This window comes from Amblyomma maculatum, chromosome 7, assembly GCF_055883805.1.
Source record: "Amblyomma maculatum isolate TAMU_Amacu chromosome 7, ASM5588380v1, whole genome shotgun sequence".
Lineage (NCBI taxonomy): Eukaryota > Metazoa > Arthropoda > Arachnida > Ixodida > Ixodidae > Amblyomma > Amblyomma maculatum.
This window is the reverse complement of record NC_139350.1, coordinates 128318708-128340518: the sequence shown is the minus strand read 5'-3', so window position 1 is coordinate 128340518 and position 21811 is coordinate 128318708. Positions and strand designations below refer to the sequence as shown.

The window sequence follows — 21811 nt, the reverse complement described above, 5'->3', positions numbered from 1 at the left end:
GTCCTGTTTTTATACGCCCAAGCTCTGGCTGCCCTAGTTGCACTTAACTCAAAACGTCTGGAAATGTTTTCGCGCAGGATGTCGACGCTATTTTTGGTATTTGCTAGTGATTCTCTTGACCTGTGCAAAACTTCAGTGTCTTGAGTTCAGTATAGTAGAAGCCGGCTAGAAACTGTAAGACTGAGTTTTGTCCTGCCCGTTCAACTAATCGCAGGTCCTACGTGCAGACCACCGTGACAACTGCGCCCTCCATTCCGCGGCTGTACTCGCTGAGTGTGGACGAACAGCTAGCCGTGACACGCTGTGCTGATGACGGCAAGCGGCGCGTCCTGCTTGACGTTCTGTCCATGCAGCGAGGAGTGCTCACTATTGGACTGGGTGGCTGTGCCCGCTACTGCGAGCAGTGCCAGCTCATTAAGCCAGACCGGTGCCATCACTGCTCCAACTGTCGCCGGTGGGTGCTGGTTGTATGCATGCAAAGACAAGCTGAAGGAAATATATATGTTGTACATTTTCTTGTGATATTCCAGGTTGAAATTAGAGAGTCCAATTTGCTTTTTTGGATTAAATGGGCCGGTGCGTTGGAGTTCTGGGTTTTATCGCCAGACCAGAGTTAATATTTTCTATTTAGCGCGCATACAAATCTTCGCGCTCTTTCGTAGTCAAGCGAATTAGGCTGCGCTTGGGCGGATGCTTCAGATTATGCGCTTTAAGGAAAGCCTTAATAAAAGAACTGCGAGATGAGCGCGACTTGGGACCCATTGAAATTCGCAGTACAGATTTTCACACGAGCAGATCAATTGAAGGCACTACAATGCGTGAACGTGAATATGATAAAAATTATATCATCGTGGGTCCCAGATATAAAACGAGTACCTTAAATAGTTTCTGCACCGTTTCTGCATATAAGCCGAACATTGATGAACATATTTAGCCCTTTACTGAGCATGTCATGGTAAACGCCTGTTATTTTTCTTGCTTTTAGAATCCGCTGCTGTGACTCAAATTTTCTACTTTCGACTGCGGAGCCCAAAGTCTCAAAGCTCCACTTAGGTCACAGTGGCCTTACTTCAGTTTCGTTACTTTAAGCCTTCATCTTTTATACGCTAACCTAGCACTGGAGCGTGCTCGTGAGGATGACTGGATTGCTGTTAACTGTAATGCTGTAAATAAGTTTAATTTATCTGACACAACTCGTCTGCGAAAAAGTAGTGAAGTGAGGTGGTACTTTCTTTTGAGTATTTTAGAGAGCTAGCACGGTGCTTCGGCATAAATATCGTCAAAGGTTTGTGGAGCCGTTCTAAAGCAGAGAAGGAAAAAATCGGCCATAGGGTGTTGTAGACCATTTGGTAGGCTAAAAGCAGACCGTTAGTTTTATTTTTCATTTTCATCCTGCCTTTAGCCAAAATGCACTTATTTCAGCATTAAAAAATGAGCATTTCTCCAAAACACTTTACTTGCGCCATGATGGTGGATGATTTTGACTGACGAGACGTTGACTCCCGAAAAGAGGACATAGTTTCACTGAAGGGATACCCTAATTTTATTGCTCAGGAGATCCAAGGAATGGAGCACCAGGGCTCGCTGGTCGTCTGTTCGCCGAGTATCAGCCAGGGTATTCAAGGAAGAAGGGAGGTGGACAGGAGGATAGATGGAGAATTGTGCCAAGATTGCTACTGGGCCTTGAAAGAGACGGTGCAGTGGGCTATCATTCAGGGGAAGAGAATTAGAGGGGGATGTACTTGTTGCAGGAGAGGGGTCAGCCCAAGCGCGGAATAGATGAAGTCATGGTTGACGCACCGGATGTGATGACTAGCAAATCGAATGCTTTCCAACACCGTCGTCTTGCAGTTAACTCACGGATGCGGAGAACTTCGCAGTCAACTATTGTAATGAACGCACTCTAAAACACACGTGTTTTTGAAGGTCTGAAAAACCGCTGTACTTTGTAGGCTACGGCAAACTGCAGCTATAATGAACTGATTTCATGACAGAACGATATGTAGGCAACCTGCATTAAAGTTTGCCTCGTGGATCCGAATGCCGCGACACATATCCTAGTGGGAGGAACAAACACTTTTTAGGTGCCAGGCCGTGTTTTTTCATGCACCCTGCCTGCCCACAGATGTGCATGGCCTTCCAGGCTCTGTCGAAGCCATGCATGACATGCGTTCGGTAACTGGGTTACGTCGAGAGCACCAATGCGACGAATATTACCAGCCAAATGGCACCCATCTAGTCGTTCAGAATGTTGTCTCGCATTTGTAGCAGCTCAAGCGCATAACGGCAACAGTTGCGGGGTATTCATAAGGAAAAAGTCAAAATGAAATAAATCAATGATTCGTCAAAACGTTACATAGTATCATCAGACGTTAACATCAGGTATTCAAAGAAGCAAAAAAAGTACAAAAATGGCGCACGAAAAGTAGGGCGGCTCATAAACATGCGATCAAAAACTATATATAACAGCGACAAAAAGTTGGAAGGGCGCATATAAATTGAGGAAGGAAACAGTTCATAAATGACAGTAAATCTGCCTAAGTAGTAAAAATAGCGGGACCGAAGCGTTTCCACGCTTTCTGCTGTATGCTTTCCAGCATTGAACTAATTAAGGACGTTCCATTCACTTATAGTCATGTCATGATATGAAAACCGTAATGTTCAGCCAGATGCTGGTTGCACTTCATGATTAAGGTTAATGCGAGGAAATATATGAGTAGCAGGTTTAAATTTATTTCTTGGAAGTGTAGTTAGAACTGTTAGAGGACAGCTATAGTGAAAAAAACAAACAAACAAACAAACAAAAAAACAACACTTGACGACGAAGTTTGCGCCTAGATTTACAAGCTCACGATCTCAGTCGCTGGAATAGCACACGGCGAGAATGTCCAATAAAGCTGGGCTATCTGCGTCGGAACGTGTGGGCACACGGAAGATACATTCTGAGCCCTGTCGCCACTCTGCTCTGTACACGAGGTAACCATGGCCGGTTGTGGGGCGCTCAACTTCAAGATTATTCTCTTTCAAAGACAGAAAACGTTCGTTAAAATGACCGAAGGGAATTAAATAAAATTTTGTGTGGATGGGGCGACCATTTATAAAAATGTGACAACGTTATGAACCCCATTATGTAGAAATTCTGGGGCTGTCAGCATGCGCGCTGTCAGGGTTGTGAGCGAAAAATCACGAGGCAGGTGGCAATAGGCAGCCCACATGGCCAGGTGATGAATGGTCGACGAGTTGTGCGGCATGACGAAACTAGATTACATGGCAGGAGTGGCCAGCTCGAGCTTCTTCATTCAGATCTCGGGATTACGGGGAAAGTGAGCCTTCCACGGCTCTTAGGTGGGCAGTAGTTACGCTACTTTCTACGTTGAGTCCCGTTTCTATACTACAGCAGCTTGCGAGTGTATTCTAGAGGGTATCATTATTATCATCATCATGAATATACCCAACGCAAGCCGAAGGCCTCCTCACCATTCCTCCAATTAACCAGGTCCTGTGCGTGCTCCATCCACTTAACCTTTGAAAAGTTCTTAACCATATCCACCCACCTGACTTTCTACCGCCACCTGCTACGCTTTCTTTTCTTTAGCATGAGCATTTGTTAGCCTCCGCGCCCATAAGTTATCCTCTCTTCGCATAAGGGGTCCTCCCTGTGCCCATTTTGTCTTCTTGATTTAAACTAGGACGTCATTAACTCGAGTTATTTCTCTGACCTACCATGCATGCTTCCTAACTCTTAACGTTTCACCTACCACTTTGCATTCATAGTTCTCTGCGCTGTCCTCAACTCAAGTAGAGCCCTTTTCTTTAACCTCCACTTTATAGTGGGTACACGAGTGGAAAGACAGAGACATGAATTAAGGCAGTAGTGACTGAGTAGCAGACTTCGTGTATGCGGACGGGGAGGAGGAATGGGACCCGGCAGGCGGGATGCATTAAAACTGCCGTGTCATACGCTTAAAGGCGGTGCTTTTAAGTGACCCCCAATTTATTTTACCAGGACATCTCTATGAAATGAAAGGACGGAAACGCGGCAAAACAAAAGTTTTAAGACACATTTTTTGTGGAATATATTATCTTAAATTGTAGAAGCTGATGAGCTGGTGCATGTTACAGAGAACACCTATGCAATATCAAAAAAAGGTAGGATGGTAAAAAGAAAAATTTTTGATGTTTACAATATTGTTATTGATGCATTTTATTACACTCGCCTGAAAAAGCTTAAAATTCTTGCTGGAGTATGAATGTAATTTTATTTGCAATCATTTTAAAATAATTTACCTTTGAGATTTCATTTATTGAGTCGGAAATCTTATAGAGGAATCGAAGCGAACATTGCGAACCAGAGCGAACATTGGTGCATTTGGCATGGAATAATCAAGAAATATCAAATCTCACAAGTGGAGGTATACAGTGCTACTATTATAGTCTAGGGGCATATATATATATATATATATATATATATATATATATATATATATATATATATATATATATATATATATATATATATATATATATATATATATATAGCTAATTTCGTTCGCTCAAACCACGACTGAGAGCACCACAATCGCGGCGCACAAATGCACTAGTCACGTGGTATTATTTGTATTTCGCGGGCTTTCTTCTGAGCCCGGAAAAGAAGATACACGTGAGACTTTCTTTATCGCAATTAATGAAATGGGGGTTTCTGAAGGTGCTCTACAACTTTCCAATTCACATTTTTGGTCTAAAGTCGATAATTAATAAATTAGAGAAATTAACATAATTAGCTAATTAAGTCATTGCAAAACAAAAAATTGCCTGTAGTGCGCAAGAAAGCTGGCAGTTGTATGCAATTGGTTTCACTGACCTACCTCAAATTTATTATTTTGTACCCCTTGGTTCAAGTTAGCTGGGACACCCGGTATATATATATATATATATATATATATATATATATATATATATATATATATATATATTATAGGTCTTTAGTTTAATCTCAATCTAAAGTGACCTCTCCTTTAGGCTAATATTTTCACCTGTGGTGAGCATCGGAAGACGGTTAAGACGTGTTAACTAGAAAGCTGGTGAGGTGAAATATAACACATAAATTTTCACTCGACCTTCGTTGAAACAGAGCTCAGAAGGTAGCTATTAGGGGTAGTCACATCCATTTTTCCTTTAGCTGATATAGTCATTATCGGCTTTGAGTGCTGGTTACTTCTCCTCTACACACGTGCCAAATCTCACTTGAGAAGCGCATATATAACAACAGCGGGAAGCGCATAGCATCCTACGACGTGCTTGTTATGGGCTGTCCGGCTGCTAGTATGCAGCAAGCGCTGCAAAAATGATGTGTCAGGCTGTCCTCCGGTCAGCACACTCTTGCACCTGTGGCTGTGGTGGACGCAGCTAAGCTTAAATGCTTCCATTAGGCACATGTGCAGCGCAGCATTCCATGTCTTTCAGATATAACCAGAATCGCATTTTCATAATCATAAGGGGAAGAGCCTGCTTACAAATGTTCAACTGTATTAGACTGCTAGCTGTAGCAGTCAACTGACTACTGGATTTTAGTCAAGTCTTGTCGTAAAGGGGGAAAATGGGTGCATTTTGTTAATTTCTGCTGGTCCAAGAACTACGAGCTTTAATGGGTAAATGAAGGCTTTAAAGATGAAGGAAATTAAATACTTATTTTTAATTTCTAAGGTCTATAGGTCTGTAGAAAAAATGCGAACAAGTTGTGCAGTGAATTGCCATTTGCAAAAGAAATAATATAAAGAAATTGCGTAAGCAAATTTTTTCCCGCCTCTCAAGAAGTACATCATCATCATCAGCATCATCGTCAGCCGAAATACACCCACTGCAGGGCGAATGCCGCTTGCATATTTCTCTAATTAACTTGATCCTTTGCTAGCTGCGTCCACTCGACACGTGCGAACTTCATAATCTCATCCAGCTACCTGACTCTCTCGCACCCCGCTACATTTTGCTTCTTTTGGTATCCGATTTGTTACCCTTTTCGACCACCGATTATCCCCTCTTCGCACTAGATGTCTTGCCCATGCCCATTTCTTCTCTATTTTCATTTCACTAGAATGCCATTACGTCTAGGTATTTCTCTGAACCTCTCTGCTCTCTTCCTATCTCTTAACTTTACAGCTACCGTTTTCCTTTCCATAGCCCTATGCGTTGTCCTAAACTTAAGTGGACCCCTTTTCTTAGCATCCACGTTTGAGCCCCGTTGGTGAGTGCAGCTGAAGCCCATACAAAACTATTTTTTTTGGGGGGTACGGGATTCTGAGAAACAGCGAGGCGAACCCATCCCTGAGTATAGCCATATCAAATCATGGCGAAATGATGCGGAAGCACAAGAGATTCGAGAACATCGTTAAGGTAATTTACCTTTTAGAAACGGTACCGAGTGTCGTGAAGTAGCCGCAAATAGAAACTGAAAAAGGCGCTACCATAACCATAGGCTCTTCGGATATTCTTCACCCCCTCAATTAATTCCTATACTAAAGCAGCTACTTCGAAGCCGCGTATGCCTAGTTCGTTGACAAAAAAAAAAAAAAAAAAAATCGGCAATGGCTCAACCAGGCACGTGAATGAAGGTCAGGCGGTGGGGCACGCGAAACGAGCCGCAGCAATTTCAGTCAACGTTTTCTTCAGTAAACCGTTGACCCAGCTCAGTCACGAGATTTTTCACAATTAAGGTCATTTGCCCATGCTGTCGGAGGAGCTCAATCTCAACTACGCTCTACTGTTTTCACGAGTGGTTTTAAAATCAATGCTGCGATGATAAAAACAAACAACCAGATATAAATTAAGCTCTGGTTCTCTGGCTTCATGGTAAAGGTCACAGAATGCACAAAAATATAGCGCCTTTGCTGGTCATTCAGCTAAAAATACATGTTTTCCGTATGTCGACGGAACAATGGAGAATATTGTTTCCAGTTAGGTACACCGGCCACCTGTGAACTGGTTGTCTGATTATATTATATGCGAGGAGTGTTTTGCAGCGTGTACTGCATTTGTTAGGGCTTAAGGCGGGAAATCAGTGAGGCAGTGACGGCCCTAATTTTATTTACCAGCGCACGAATTTGTGTTCTGCGCCTTCACGACGGTACAGCGCATTCGCTGGCGAGAAATCTGTGTTCTGCGCATTGGCGGGGCTATAATCCGCCAACTTCAGCTTCTTTCCCCTGGGCTCACCTGCAGTCGGAACTAGAAACAATCACTGGATGAAACCCAGAACGGAGCAACGGAAACGGCGCGAAAGATTGCCGTCATCCCAGTGTGGTGCCATGAACTACGTGATGGGCGTTGAATATAATAAAAAAAGAAACAAAAATCGCTGCCTCTGTTGCAAATGAAAGTAGATACACGCACGAAATGGGTTTAACACAGGCGATGTCCTGTTTCTGACTCTATTGCTCGGATGCAGCAGTTCTGACGACGATGTCACTTTGTTATGCTCGATGCTATGCGGTTTACTCAAAGCAGCCCCTCCGCTATTATACATTTGAACACTGACGAGAGGAGGGGGAGTCTAGATGGAGAGCGCTGAGCGTGGGGTCATGGCCTCCACGCACCCCTCCAAAGCACCGTTGGAAATGCGTGTTGTACGTAGAGCCCTGCTGAACATGTTGTGCATCCAGTCCATTCGGGTGGAGGCACGAGAACACTGGTGGACGCGCAGTGCCGATGCTGTGGGTGCGTGAAAGATAGCAGCCCTGACTTAGCGTCGTACCGCGATCAAGGGCATTTCATTTCGTCCATGACGTGTGTCTCCACTAAGTGCGCGTTTGAGATGTCCATCGATTAACGAGAGTTTTGTGCCTTTCAGTATTGCGCTTTGAAAGCAGAGCGCAGTGAGGTAATAACTCATTTGGGCAGCACTTAGTACGCTTATGCCAGACACGTACGAGAGCTGATAGAATGAATTCGGCTGAATAAATATCGTTCGGTGCCCGGATTCCCCTGTTTCGGAGGCCAGAATGGCGGTAAATCTGTGGCCTAATGTTGGCTCGGAGTTGTTTTCGACGTCGTCTCAACGCGGCTGAAAACGGCTCGCTTAAAATAACATACGGCACGCAGGTCAGATTCTATGGACTCTGCACTAGTCAACTCAGGAAGCACCGCAGCCTTTCGATAAACATGTGGAAATAGTCATTGGTTCTCAACCTTCATTTGTGTGCATGTCAGTTCCAAAGGAAGACCACGCAGGCGTTTAACCTGTATGCCGAAATTTTGACGTGTGCTGATCCGCTTGCGCAGCTTCCGCTTCGCAGTGCTCTACGTCATGTCTGTGGGAAAAGAGGAGTGGCAGAGAGCTCTGCCGGCCTAAGTTCGTAGCCTTCAACCACTCCACCTATTTTGGCGGTAAATGCCAGTAAGCTTACTCTGTCGATGCGCTAAGTCGCTAAGCTTAGCTTCGTCAGTATTCGTTTCTTTGCCGAAATGCGCCACATCGACATAAACAGAAATATAGAAAAACCCTGGATTTTTATTTTTTATCTCCTTTAGCAGTGCCCCTATCTAAGGTTTTTTAACATCTGCTTTACAAGTTGGTTGGAGCAGCTCTACATCATTATCTAAAAAACCACCTAAGCAGCTGGGTACACATTAAAATGTAGATTTTGGATACCAGCTGAAAAAGAAAACGGTCAGAAATATGACAAAGTATACAATGAATACGTTTGTCGTAGCGTCAGAGTTTTGTGTAGCTCTGTACTACATTTTGCACTTGTGTAGTTTTTGGCAGTACTTAGCTTCTGTCTTTTGTACTGTTCTGCTGTAAATAATAAATGTCTGGTGTTGCTGCAGAATTATCGGCCGTCGCAACAGGATCACTATCGAAAACCGCAGAGAAAGTGGGTTGCCTGTAAAAAAAAGTAGTTTTTTTCTGCTGGAATATGCGTCATTTCGTGTATGAAACTGTAGAGCTGACTCAGTTTACTTCGAGAACCTTTGTTTCTACTGTATTATTTCACCCTCTCTCGGTGCGAATAATGTAAAAAATATTATGCCGTCAACCAATCAATAAAGCCTCCAAGAATTCACTTTATTACAATCAGGGTCACTGTAAAGCTTCATTAATAGATGCACAGAAATTTAAATAACAGGCTTCTGACAACAGCGCTGAAGTGACATCATTCCTTTCTTATATTGCTGCTTCTGCGGGGAGCAGGTCAGCTAGGGAAAAAGTATGGAGTATGGATAGAATTTACCTCACTGCAGCATCATAAATTACTGATTCGTTGTGAAACGGGAAGCGCAGAAAGGAGGACGCTAATCACATCTCAACGACTAGTGATGTCGGTAGTCTGCTTCTGCTAGTTCACTAGTAATAATGCATCTTGAACGGCACGACCAACTAGACGAACTAAACCTGACAATTAAATTCAGCAAGTCCGAAATGTTGCTTCCGTGGTGCTCGGGCTTATTACCCATGCGTCATTGTCAGGGTTTGAGTTCAGATGTACCCTGAACTCTTTATATCATATTGCCGCGAAACCTTCAAAACTGTAATTGTTTTTCTAGAAGCCGCCGGTATGCTGCCTTATCACTCTGATTCTGGCCCGGATATCAATTCTGTATGCTTTGTTTGTTAATGATCGATGTCGCGAGACACACATTTATCAGTTTCTTTGTCGCGCAAGATGCGCCGAGATCTGTCTCGGAGATTCCGGCCACTCGCGTATGTTTCTACAATGTTCCAGGTTGTGCTACTAAAAGTTTTCGACTTTATCTAGATGGTTCTGAATCGCCTTTAAATTGAGCGTTGACGAGTGCGACAGGCATTTTTTGTTCGACGACCGCCGTGCACGATTGTTGCTATCGGCACCGCCGAATCGCTTAGTTCTTTTGAGGGCGGAAGTCATCCCAGTAAATAGTTTCTTCAGTGCACTCACAGACTCTTCATTTACGTCGTCGACCTTGCCACCACCACGTCACAATATGCAGTGTGTCGCCAGGTTGCGCTGGAGAAAGAAAAAATGAAACCAGGGTCGAAATAGCTTAAGCTGTGAGGCTGAAGCTAACAAAGAAAGCTCACAGAATCACATTTGGTTCATTTTGGCGCGTTTATATGCATGATATGGCTGGTTTCTTTTATTTTAAATAGGGTTTGCGTGCAGAGGTTGTCAGAGCTACGATGCCTCTATTGGTAATAGTCTTTAATGCGCTAGCACTATATGCCGCATTCAGTTTCCAAGCTGGGCACGATGCGTCTTGGGTCACCACCAATTGCGCTGCTCAAGGAGAGGAGACAAAGGACAGCCGGCGCGGAGGATAAAATCTTTGACTTAGAAACGAACAGAATGAACGCGGCCGCAAATGTGTGCAAAACGAGTTCTGGTTCCATTGCAGGGTAAACACATAGACTTCGCTGGCTACCGCAGCTGACCTCAGTGCCCCTCTCTCGCGCTGTGCACTGCATATAGCAGTCTTCGTCAATTTCTATCATAAGGCAATTAATCTACAACACATCGCTATAGTGCTGACTTCTTATGGAGCGCTCAGCGTCCCCAAAATTTTTTGTAAGCTGCTACTAAGGCTCCCTGTCACTGAATCCATCAATCTAAATTTTTTCCGATGTCTGACCTTGAACCCCAGGCTCGAATCAAAAGGGAAAGGAGAACCGACGTGCTAACGCGCATATTTCTCCTTTGATGAAAATAGCTAAATCGGATGCCATTTTTACATAGGGAAAACGTGTTGTTATGCTCGCAGTATAGAATATAACTTCACTTAGTGCTTGTGGTCATGCCTACCGTTACAGTACGAGTTGACTTTTTGGCAGTTTCATAGCTAGGAATAATAGCACTGCGCTCGCTCAAGCAAAAAGCGGCATCTCGCCTCAAAGAGGACCCTTCAGCTTAAGGGTTCGACCAAACCCCACGAATCCGCGGCTAATCCCATTACTCCGTGATGAACCACCTTTCATCTGCCACACACTCCGTACTGGCACTACCAGTTCCAAGGGAATTGTCCACGAAATCTTGAGAACAGTTAATCGTCGCTGTTGGCGGTAGTGGGGACTTTTAGGAGACAAGAGTCGCTTTTCTTGTCTATGTTGGATGTGACTACCATGTCTATTTGCTCAAGCTTTATACCGCCGAGCACTGAGTATGCAACGTCCCAGATTTATCGCTTTATTAGTGGAGAAAGATGCGATAAGGTTTTTCTCGACTGATCGAGGCAACGCGCAATTGTTTCTAATTTTTCTACATGATTTTGGCTCCATTTCACACCTATTTCGGAAGTAGTTTGACGTCTACAAACTGATCGCTCCTGAGCAGTGAGTGTTTGGTTCCAATTAAAGTTCTGCAGCGGCTGAGTTCTTAATTTCTTTGCGGGCGTCGAGAAAACTTCAAAATGAGTTTTTTCAGAGCCGTAATAGTCTGGTCGTCGTCTGTCCACAGTAAAGCAACTACCCCGTGACGTTTGATGGCGTTGGTAGGTATTGATGTCCTTGGTGCCGACAGTTCCTGGGAGCCCCCTAAACCGCTTAAGCCGCTCCAGTAAGCGAATGCGCTAAAACACACCGAAGGCACTCCGGCCAAATATTAATCGCGAAGCAGCATCAGCCGTCAACAGCTTCCACCTAAACACGGACTACTACCGGACCACACTCGAATTCGAAAGGAAGGCTCAACACCGAGGTGGCCCCGCTAACTGCTCTAGCTTCGGTTATCTTTCAGCGTTACCCAATGCTATCTACTTTCAATGGGACCTCAGGGCAAGATGCATGCATAAGTGTATCGAAGGAGCTGCGGAGTGGTCTTAAAATACGGACGGTAGCTGATATTAAGCTCAAGATCAACTTCTTTTCTCTAATGAGGCTGCTCGTACAAGAAGCACAGGACAATGGTTGTCGCCCTAACCTTTCGGTATGGTTTCCTCTCATATCTGATGGTGTCATTTCGGAGACTGGTGTTCTCAATTTGCTCTTGAACCTAGACGTTAAAAAATCACCAGGCCCCGATAATATACCATACGCTATTTTGAAGCGCTATGCAGAGTGGTGCGCGAAATACTTATCTGTTGTATTCGGCAGGTGATTACACGAAGGTTCTTTACGGGATGACTAGTGGAGGACAGCTACGATAAAACCTTTGCACAAAACCGAAAAAAAAACACACATTGAGAACTACCGACCCCTTTCAGTAACGTCGACATCATGTAAAATTTGAGAGCACATAATTTATAAACATATATTAGGTTTCTTGGAGGAGCACAAAGTATTTACAGATTTTCAGTATGGTTTGAGGCCTGGGGTTTCCCCAAGTACGCAATTAGTTGAGACTGTGCATGACTTCGCTCAGTTAATTAATAAAACGAACAGATGTCATATTTATGGACTTTCGCAAAGCATTTGACAAATTATCACATAACAAAGTAATGCATAAACTAAAGTGTTTAAAAAACGACCTGACGCTTACATGGATAAGGTCATAACTCTCGAACAGGCGTCAGTTGGTCACTCTAAACAACACTTCATCTAACAGTACCAGTGTTGTGCCTGGTGTCTCCAAGGAATCTGTATTGGGTCAACTTTTATTTTTATTATTTATTAATGACATTGTTACAGGTCTTCCAGTCCGTGTGAAGCTGTACGCGGATGATTGTATTTTGTACACAGAGGTGCCTTCAGTTGATGACGAAGTGTGTCTAAATAATGATTTCGCGAAAGTGATTGCGTGGTGTAATGAATGGCAGATGTGTGTTAATTTTGAAAAAAACAGTTTTTGTTAAAATTACATGTATGAAAGGCCTCTGCACTTTGTGTACGGTACTAGCAAGATGTCATTAATGGAGGCAACAGACTATAAAATTCAGGTCTACGGATTACTAACAACCTTTACTTGAACTAAACACATATGTTGAATTCCAATTGCAGATCGCGAGCGCTCGGCCGGAGCAGCAACGGAGCGCCTCGCTCGCGCTGAGATCTCTTCCTCCTATTTGCCATTGGAACGCTTTCGCTCCCGCGGGAGCACTTAGTGCAAGAAAATCTTATGAGGCGGCGCTAGACGCGATCGGATCATCCTACACTTGAACGTGTGCCAAGGAATGGCACGCGACAGGAGCGATAGTGTACCATCCAAACGCGCACTACTGCGCCTTTCCTGCAGAAGTAACCTCGCACTTTAACGCGCACCAAGGAACGCCACGCGACAGGAGCGGCACCCAGTCGTGACGTGAAGTGGAAGCGGGTACAACGTAACGTTAGCTTCTGGCCAAACCTGCCGATGTCGGCAGAGCAAATATCGTCGCTCCACGGAGAGATCCGGGATCGACACGAGATCCCTATCTGCCACTAGAACAGACAACTCGCCCTCCCGTTCTGCCATTGGAATAGAATTGCTCTGGCTAGAGCAGAAAAATCTGCTCCGGATCTGCCACTGGAATTCAACAATAAATACTGTTTTATCAAATTTAATGAGCAAACTCTTTTTTTAGGTGCTCACTAAAGTCTGCCCCCTCTAGTGTTCGTCTATTAGCATATAATTCCCTCAACCGGCCGCTCTTAGAATATGCCGTAATTATCAGGGACCTTTTCACATTAATCGACCTTCATAAATTAGAGCGAATACAGCACAAGGTAGTTAGGTTTTTGTTTAACTCATACGGCCGTGCATTTGTCAGTGAGCTCGTGAAACGCTGCGGATTACCGCCAGTCAGTCAGCACAATCGTGTCTGCCGATTAAAGTTTTTATTTCAGCTCATAAAAGGTCCCGATAATATTATTACTTATAAATATTTTATTCACTCCTCAGGTTATAGCACAAGACAAGGGCACACACTGACAATAACTCCCTTGAACGCGCGAAATAACTGCTTTAAATATCCTTTTTTTTCGAGAACAATTACTGAGTGGAACAAACTTAACTGCGAGACTGTTACCTAGAATAGTGTAGTAATGTTTGAAAAGTGCCTGCAAATGTTATAAATTTTATGAACTTGAGTTGTATTTATATGCTTGTATTTCGTCTTTTTCCTCACCCTGCGATGATCTGCGCTGGATCGCAATATCTAACAATGAATTAATAAATAAATTCTGGATTTTTTTCCTGGCCAGTAGTGCTACTGTTATAGCTCCAAGCTCGTACCCACCACACGAATAAGGAAGCAACTGTTTGCATCTCACAAATGACTTCACGTTACTATTCACTTTTATTGCCTTACTCGTTGGTTATTCCTCGAATATCGCCTCGGTGTACATCATGGAAGCAGGTATTGAAGGCACCAGAGCAGCTGCGGGTCTAAACACTGTCGGGAGGGGGGTGAATCCGCGAGAAGGCACAACAGGCGCTGGGCGACTCTGATGGCGCGAGACACCGTAGTGGAAGACACCGAATAATTTTCACCACTTAGCTAGAGTTCTTTAACGTGGAATGACATGGCACAGTACACGAGCGCCTTGCGTTTTGCCTAAAACGCCGTGCTGCGGCCGGGGCCCGGTTCAAAGCGGGGTCCCTCGGCCCAGTATTTGAATGGCCTAAACCTTGAGCCACGGCGTGAAGGCTCGATAACTCTCCAGGCCATTGCTCTTCTGAACAAAGACGGCGACTATAGGCCTACTGTTGTCGGCAGAAATTTCAGGAGATGATTGTAAATGACTTAGAGTTGCTTGAAGGCTGCCTTTTGCGGTGCTTCGAATTTAAATGCCAAGTCTATCTTTGTCAGCGGGGCCATACTTTCGGCTTGAAAAATTGCCGGTATAATGCGTACAGTCAAAGGAGTCTACGCACAATTTCATAGTCCGTAGGCCACGAAAACTGTCGTAGTAGCTGTTTTTGAGGGTCTGGATAAATTTCATTCTTGCTTACAATATTATGCAAAATAGTAACTCCCCGCAGGCTATGTGATGCTGCGGTTTTAGGGCTAGCCCTGACGACTTGATTGCCTCCAGCACTGCTCGTAGGTTCTTGAAGTGCTCCTGAAAAATCGAGAAGAGAAGAGAATACTTAAATGCATACATTACTGGACAGTACTTTGCTTTTGCAGAATGTAGAACAAACATAATCACCTTGAACTGATAGAGGCCATATGGTGTGATGAGGGCAATCTTCTCGCAGTCTTTTTCATCGGCCTAAATTTGTCACTTAGTTGGACATTGGTGAGCCGGTTTCGTGTGCCATAGATGTAGGAAGGAGGGGAAGGAAAGTGGTTGACGTCTGGTTTCGTCTTGTTGAAGCGGTGGTAATAAAAGCAGAACCGACGTGAAGCGGCTTTCCTTCGCTCCAGAACGACCGGTGCCGCATAACACCTCTGCGATGGCGGGATCTCTATGCCGAGAAGCTTGTGCTACTTGACAAAAGCAATTGTTGGGCGAGTTGGTGTTTTTAATAATCTATAAGCGCAAACGACAGGACAGAGATGAAGGAGGGGCTCCACACAGCGCTCACCACACAGCGCTGTGTGGAGTCCCTCCTTCATCTCTGTCCTGTCGTTTGCACTCTAGTTATGAATTGTTCTACTTGATGCCAAATGGCTCGGCGTTCTCAAGGCGATACACAGTTGGGGCACTGGCGGATTGGGCGCGTGTTCGTTACTTATAATAAGATGCTTTTCAGTCACAACTTGTCGTGCCTTTGATGACGGCGGAAAGCACATGCTTAACAACGTTGAGCCATTCGTGTGCCTATTGATTAAGCAGCCCTTGGGAAGAATGTCATTTACTAGCCTAAAGAACGACAAGCCACGATTACCGGGCGCCAGACACTACCTTTGGTAGCATGGCGGCTTGGCGGTGCAGCTATTCCACTCGATGTCACGTGGTGACAAAGCCGACCACAACTTGGGAGCTAACTGAAAAATACTGGAAGAAACACTGTAATGGGTTCTCTTGCGCCCGCAAGCGACTAAAAAACTAGGTACGATGATAGGAAAGAATGCGCTGAACAGACATCGGTGAAGTAAATCACTGAAGCTCTCAGCTGCGCTCATATATTAAAGCTCACATAAAAATTTCTAAGTAAAAAAAAAACTTGAATTGGAACCCTAAAACCTTGAGCAACGTAGAGACAGTTTTGAGGGGCTGAGATTATTGACATAAACGTGTCGCAATTTACATCATAAAAAAGATTAAGCCGCGTGTCCACAGCACTGAACATAAAGAAACATTAGGAAGCTTTCCAATAGTGTGAAATACCCTTTAATTATCCCAATAAACGGCTTCATGCTTCCTTTCCGGCATGGAATCGTTGACCTGTGGTCTCAGTAGGCACTCTTCGTTTTGTGGTGTCTTCACTGATGCACGTTTGGGAAACGTAGATTGGAATTACAGTAACCTCAGGAGAAAAAAAAAAACAAACAGTCGGCAAATCCAAGGAAAATATTGGGGATTATACTTTGTCTCTTTTTATTTTACATCGCTAATCACATAAATTAGTAATGTAATAGGCGAGAGATAAACACAAAGTAGAAGGAAAAACAACGTGCCGAAGGTGGGAACCGAACCCACGCCCTCCGAATATCGCGTCCGGTGCTCTTCCAAGTGAGCAACATCGGCCGCTGTCCCACCTGCTACTTTCTTGGGTATTAATGTTGTCTGTATACGAACCTTGAGAGTGTTCACCAGCGCCGGCCTCAACCAAGGCGGTGGACGTGGAACGTCATATGTTACAGCCAGCGTCACGTAGAACGCGAACTAGAGCGAGGGCGGAAGCTGTGCGAGAACCCTCTTACGCTACCTATGGCTTCAAGACTGCCAGAACCGAGACCCCCATAAGCTACAAACAGATAAATGAAGGGGAAATGAGGGTGCTCGGTATAATACATAAAGGAAAGAAGCCAACAGTCGGCGAGGCCAAGAAAAGCATTGGGGATTGTACTTTATGTTTTTTTAATTATTACTTGGATAATCACAAAAATTAGTAATGTAATCTGTTTAGGCGAAAGATAAACACAAAGTAGAAGGAAAAACAACGTGCCGATGGCGGGAACCGAACCCACGCCCTCCGAATATCGCGTCCGGTGCTTTTCCAAGTGAGCAACATCGGCCGCTGTCCCACCTGCTACTTTCTGGGGTATTAATGTTGTCTGTATACGAACCTTGAGAGTGTTCACCAGCGCCGGCCTCAACCAAGGCGGTGGACGTGGAACGTCATATGTTACAGCCAGCGTCACGTAGAACGCGATCTAGAGTGAGGGCGGAAGCTGTGTGAGAACCCTCTTACGCTACCTATGGCTTCAAGACTGCCAGAACCGAGACCCCCATAAGGTACAAACAGATAAATGAAGGGGAAATGAGGGTGCTCGGTATAATACATGAAGGAAAGAAGCCAACAGTCGGCGAGGCCAAGAAAAGCACTGGGGATTGTACTTTATGTTTTTTTTAATTATTACTTGTATAATCACAAAAATTATTAATGTAATCGGTTTAGGCGAAAGATAAACACAAAGTAGGAGGAAAAACAACGTGCCGATGGTGGGAACCGAACCCGCACCCTCCGAATATCGCGTCCGGTGCTTTTCCAAGTGAGCAACATCGGCCGCTGTCCCACCTGCTACTTTCTTGGGTATTAATGTTGTCTGTATACGAACCTTGAGAGTGTTCACTAGCGCCGGCCTCAACCAAGGCGGTGGACGTGGAACGTCATATGTTACAGCCAGCGTCACGTAGAACGTGATCTAGAGCGAGGGCGGAAGCTGTGCTATAACCCTCGTACGCTACCTACGGCTTCAAGACTGCCAGAACCGAGACCCCCATAAGGTACAAACAGATAAATGAAGGGGAAATGAGAGTGCTCGGTATAATACATGAAGGAATGAAGCCAACAGTCGGCGAGGCCAAGAAAAGCATAGGGTATTGTTCTTTATGTTTTTTTTAATTATTACTTGGACAATCACAAAAATTAGTAATGTAATCTGTTTAGGCGAAAGATAAACACAAGTAGCAGGAAAAACAACGCGCCGATGGTGGGAACCGAACCCACGCCCTCCGAATATCGCGTCCGGTGCTTTTCCAAGTGAGCAACATCGGCCGCTGTCCCACCTGCTACTTTCTTGGGTATTAATGTTGTCTGTATACGAACCTTGAGAGTGTTCACTAGCGCCGGCCTCAACCAAGGCGGTGGACGTGGAACGCCCTATGTTACAGCCAGCGTCACGTAGAACGCGAACTAGAGCGAGGGCGGAAGCTGTGTGAGAACCCTCTTACGCTACCTATGGCTTCAAGACTGCCAGAACCGAGACCCCCATAAGCTACAAACAGATAAATGAAGGGGAAAGAAGGGTGCTCGTTATAATACATGAAGGAAAAAAGCCAACAGTCGGCAAAGCCAAGGAAAGCATTGGGGATTGTACTTTGTCATTTTTTTTTAAATTTTACTTCGGTAATCACATAAATTAGTAATGTAATCTGTTTAGGCGAAAGATAAACACAAAGTAGAAGGAAAAACAACGTGCCGATAGTGGGAACCGAACCCACGACCTCGGGGCACATTCCTTCAATAATATGGGTCCCTATAAACGAGACAGGGGCTAAACACTTGAGCTTTCTGTCTGAGTAAGAGATTAGACTGAGACCAAAAAGACTGTTTTCCGTGTAATCCTGACAGTTAGTATGTAGGGGTGCAGTGCACTGCATGTCCAGAAAAATTGCCTTAAAAGGAAGCAGGTTCACAGGGCCGCTGTGATTATGTAATTGAATTCCCATTGTAATTTGTCGCTTTTTTTTAACCGTTTACAAATTCTAGTTTTAAACTACACGAGAGACACGCTGCTGCGGTCGTTGCAGTCGAATTTTAAAGCAAGGCGGAGGTTATGTACGGGATAGACCTCAGTGAAGCAACAAATAATTAAAATTTACTAATGAACATTTAAGTTTATATTCAAGGGACAACATTGCATTACGAATTTTAACCTCATCAACATAGAATTTGAGTTCAATTTTAATTTTTTTTATCGCTAAGGAATTTCGAAATATTTAATGTCAAAAACACGCATTTTTTGCGTATTGTTTCTCGGAATGCACAATTTCAATGGAGGCACCCGGCGTAGTAATTCGCGGAATTCAAGTTAGCGGCATAAAATATACAAAAGGCATCCGTATTTTGCGGTTTTAGAAATACAAGCAACACCACATTAAAAATGTGCACGGCAGGAAGTCACCTTTCTGAGCTAAAAATGCGTATATTTGACGTTAATATTTCGAAATGCAAAGCTGATGGAAGACTTAAAAGCTGGACTTAACATTATTTTGACCGCCTTCAGTTTATTAATATATTGTTGTTCTTAATGTAAACAGATTCATTCGTTAATTTTAGTTAATTATTCCATTCATCACTGAGGTCTATCGCGTACCTTATGTTCCCCTTTCTGTACGATGCACCGCATGCATACCGCACCAGCGTATCTCTCGCGTGATTGAAAATAGCAATCTGTGAACAGTTGAAAAAGAAAAAAACAGTTGGTATAGTAGACTGAAGTTTTTCACGAAGATCAAACGCAAGTGTCGAACACTTTTTGGATGCATGTTCTAAGCGCAATGTTCTCCCTCGCTTAGAAATGAGCTTCGCAGGCATTATTGGCGCGATGTGTAATGCTTGCAAAGTGGAAGTGGAGAGAATTTTTTAAGCGTCGGTTTTAGGGGTTGTGCGCAATGTCACTTAGCGATCACACTTGCCAACCCTTAATGGCGACATTTTGAATGCTGAGTAAACGATAGGACAGGCTTTTTACTCACTTGGGCGGCATAGATTTATGTTTTACCAAAAGGTGCATGGCTGTGGCGTCTTTGCATGACTTGCTTGCGCGTCCCCTTCTGCCCCTTAATTTCAATACAAATTCCCATGGGACTTTGCAGGTGCATCCCGAAAATGGATCACCACTGTCCATGGTTCAACAACTGCGTCCACTTCGCCAACTACAAGTCCTTCTTACTCACAGTCTTCTACGTCATATTGCTGTCGGTCTTCAGTGTAGCCACCGCAGGCACCTACGTGGTTTTGTCGTGGCTGGGTGTATCTGGTATGCCCACCTCTCTGCACATGATCTTCATGTCTCTGCTCGGATTATTCCTGATGGTCTGCGTGGGAGCCCTTGTGAACATGCACCTGCCCATGGTACTGAGTAACCGAACCACGCTAGAGGACATGTGCGGGCCAATCTTCCGAAACCGCGAGGACTCGTTCGACATTGGTCCTTATGAGAACTTTGTTGAGGTATTTGGTCCGCGAGTGTGGCTTTGGATGCTGCCTGTATTCACCAGCGCTGGCGACGGTGTGCGGTTTCCGACGAGGCTGCACCCTGTACCGGGTTCATTGGAGCGCTTGTCTACATTCGCGACGCTTAGGACACCTGCACCTGACGGGTCCTCGCTACTGAATCGGCCATCGCTAGATCCATAACTTTCTGCGCGAAGATTGTTTGGCTTCATACTTTGTGCAAATCAGTCGGATAAATCCTTTTCAGAAACAACTCATTGCGTTTATTGCGAAGTACAGGTCCGAGGAGCAGTCCATAGTCCTCAGGCGTGGTGGGTGAATCCACAACAGCCCTATCTGCCTGCGTATGAGTGGTGTGGATATGCACAGTATAGGATGTGGATCGTCATCTGGCCATCTCTCGCTTCCACCCTATGCGCAAGCACTAGAGTGCGAATGATTGCGTCGAGACCTGACGCCGCGCTTTCCAGTAAACGTATATGCCGGAGCTCCTCAACCGGACTGGAAACTAATTATGTGTGCGGAAAAAACTTTAGCTAGGGTTGTGTGAAAATTACAGCGCAACTACGGTAAGTCCGTATTGACAAAACTGACGGTACATGGGACGCCTCAGCGTTGAATGGGTACCGACAGGGTTGCTGGAAGCGGCGTATCATGTTGTGTCACAGAAACTGAACTTTATTCAGGATGATATATAAATGTTCTCCATAGTTCAGAATGCCGCATCCCTAGCAGGGGAATGCGTTAAAGCACAGACCATTGCTCCGCACTTTCAGTTCAAGGGACCTCTGCAGTCAGTGTAGATCGGGCTCTGGTGACATGTATATTTTCCAAAATATGCAATTGGACTTCAGCCATAACTGGTACCTGCTGCTGCAGGCATTCACAGGGTCTATAGTTAGCACCCAGAAGCTCAAATGGGATAGCGACGCCGCAGAGAATCTGGTGCTATTAAATCTGCCATGTTTCACCAATTCCCATTTCACCTTTTACAGGGAAATTGTTTACGCTGTCATCGAAGTGAAAACCACGTGTTGTGCACAAAAATCTCCTTGAATAATCAATAGGACAGTGAAGTAACAACCACGTGATCTCGCGATGATAATCAAACATCCCATGAAGGACACTCACTAAAATACAGCTGACATCATTGCACGTTTCCATTGGTTGATACGATTGGCAGGTCATTCCACAACCTTTAAAGAGCCGCCTCTAAAAAAAGAAAGTGAAATTTATATGAAAGAAAGAAGTGGTCGTGAGCCGGGCGGGCTACCTCTATATAACTACTAAAAGCAAGGAAGTCTCGTCCTGTTTTTAACTAATAAGCGCTGCAACTTGCTCTTGCCCTAGCAGGAATCTAACTGGAAACATGAGGAAAAATGAAGAATTCGTTGCCATAGAAGAAAGCAGCATGGCTAGGAATGCAAGCTGACCTATGTCAAGTCGTTTTGCAGCATGCGACTCCAGTCCACATTGAATAATTATGTGTGAAAACTGGGCGGGTTAATATATGTTCGCCGCGTTAAGAAGAGGACAAAATGGACGAATATGCAAAAGACGGAACACATAGACACGAGCGCTGGCTCGCAGCTAGAGTATTTAAATAAGAGGGACGGAACACCTTCAGTAGATAT

The 21811-nt window shown here is 44.5% G+C and overlaps 1 pseudogene across 1 annotated transcript; it reads left to right on the top strand.

Annotated features, from left to right (window-relative positions):
* The first annotated feature begins 286 nt into the window (after positions 1-286).
* LOC146184711 (palmitoyltransferase ZDHHC20-A pseudogene) lies at positions 287-20360 on the top strand (annotated as a pseudogene). The gene is made up of 2 exons (XR_014708429.1): positions 287-454; positions 19817-20360. The product of XR_014708429.1 is annotated as a palmitoyltransferase ZDHHC20-A pseudogene (transcript).
* The last annotated feature ends 1451 nt before the right edge of the window (positions 20361-21811 follow it).